The sequence below is a fragment of the Apaloderma vittatum genome, unplaced genomic scaffold (genome assembly GCF_000703405.1).
Source record: "Apaloderma vittatum isolate BGI_N311 unplaced genomic scaffold, ASM70340v1 scaffold24538, whole genome shotgun sequence".
NCBI lineage: Eukaryota > Metazoa > Chordata > Aves > Trogoniformes > Trogonidae > Apaloderma > Apaloderma vittatum.
Window position 1 is genome coordinate 1848 of NW_009730546.1, and position 2138 is coordinate 3985.

Sequence of the window (2138 nt, forward strand, 5' to 3'; positions counted from 1 at the left end):
CAGCGATCCGTCTGACGAGGCCATTCGCAGGCCCTGTCGTGAGCACTGCTGGTCACGAGTATCAGTAACGGCTGCTCTCGCAGCGCTGTTATTTGCCTTTCCGAGTGCTGGGCTGTTTGAATCATCTATTGATTTTCATAGTAAATCTCAGGCATTTCTGTCAAAGGTTACAGTTTACCACTAGCATCTAATTCTCAGCCCAGCCTTCACCCTTTCCCCCGTTCCTGCACAAGCCAGTCGCGGTGCCGTTCGGCAGCCAGGCTGTGCCAGAGCCGCCGGCGGGGCAGATTGTGCCGTGACTGATGTGAGATCCCCACGTGCCCGGTGGCAGAACAGCCCAGGGTGCAGCAGGACAGGGACAAACCCCCTCCCCAGCCCCTCTCCCCACTGCCCACACGCAGGTGGGCACAGCAAGGGCAATTCCCGGCTGGCCCCGCTCAGACTCGTCCTCTGGTGGCACCGGGGCCGTGCCTGGGGAGGGCGGCAGGAGGGCTGGCTGTGACCCAGGAGGGCGGGTGAGGCGGGTGTCACCCTGGAGCTGGTGGTGCAGGGGCAGATTTACGGGCACATTTCACTCTGAAACCTGCGTTTTCCGCTTGGGCTGCACGAGGCAGATGCAGCACCGGGCATTGCCCTGAGCACAGACCAAGCAGCTGCTTGTCCCTGCACCCCCCCAGACTTGGGGACATGCTGGCACGGGACTGCAACAAGCTCCCGGGAAAGGGGACACCATCTGGGACAAGGCTGCTCCCTGTGCACACCACGGGCTTCCCTGGGGAGGGTGAGCCATGGGGCTGCTGGAGACCCCGGGAGATGTGTCGGTGTGTCCACAGCTATGGGGGGCTGCCAGCCCTGGGCACCCCCTGAGCTCTGGCACGGGGCTGGGGGCTGCTCCAGAGCATCGGCTCTGTAGGGACACAACACAACCATGGAGCCATTTAAGAGGCCTTACTGGAAGTGATCACTGTCCAGCAGGCTCTAATAGGAAAAGTGGGAGTGAATTAATGGAGATGTAATTGAGCCCTATCTGCACCTCTTCCGCTGTCATCCAGCAGCAGCCCCAGGAGCTGGGGGGACCCAGCAGTGAGGGCACCCAGAGCCAGCTGGGGGCAGACGGAGAGGATTAACGGCTGTCTACAGGAAGATGGGCTATTTTCTTGTATGATTTTTCCTTTAAAGGAGAAAAACATTCTCAGCGAGACTCACAAATCCCAGCCTCGCAGTAGAAAAGCCATTTCCAATCCACTCCAAGGAGGCAGAAGGTGCCGGGTTAGATTGATCCCCCTGACAATACTGTATTAGTGGGAAATTAGAGCTGGAGCCTGAGGAAACCGCTGCAATATCAAACAATTACTTTACATTTGTCCTTACAAATGGAGGGAGCAGAAATGTGCTTAAATCAAGTATTAGATTTCCAAAGGGTAAGCAAACGAGGGCTCAGGAAGGGCTGTACTGAAAATGCTTATCACATTAGGAGCTCTTAAAACGCGGCTTAAAAAGCCTCGGAGTAGATAATCTGCATTCCAAAGAGGCAGGGCGAGGGCTTCGACAAGGACCTCGAGTGGCGCTGGTTTGGTGACACCAACACGGAGCAGGGGGACTGCCAGTGGGACCTCAGGCAACCTGGGTCCTCCCCGCCGGGAGTGCCCCCAGCCTGGGGGCGTCGGGCAGAGCTTATTCAGAGCCGCCGGGCAGGGCTGGCTTTGTGCCCTCGCTCTCGGGACAGCCGCTCACATCCACACCGCGAGCCAGCAACCCCTCACCAAGCTCCGGTCCGGCTCTGGCCACCAGCTCCGAGCACAGGGGCTCTCGGTGAGCACCACGGTGCGTCACTCACCTCCTCCCGCCCCCGAGAGCCCCGAAACGCCGGCCGGTCCTGCCAGACGCAGCAGCGCGATGTCAAGCAGCCTGGCTTAGCTGGACTAATCCCCTCGCAGCGGCCAAATCCGCTCGGAGCCGTGAGACACGGCTGAGACAGGGGGGGCCGTGGTGAGGAAGGGAGCAGAGCCGCTGGGTGACAGGGAGGGACGAGCTCACGATCTGGGCATGTAGCATTTGGCAGTGACCAAACCAGAGCGGGGGCTCCGGCACAGCCTCCCTGGCCGGGCAGGGTTTCACAGCGGTGCTCAGCATGCCGG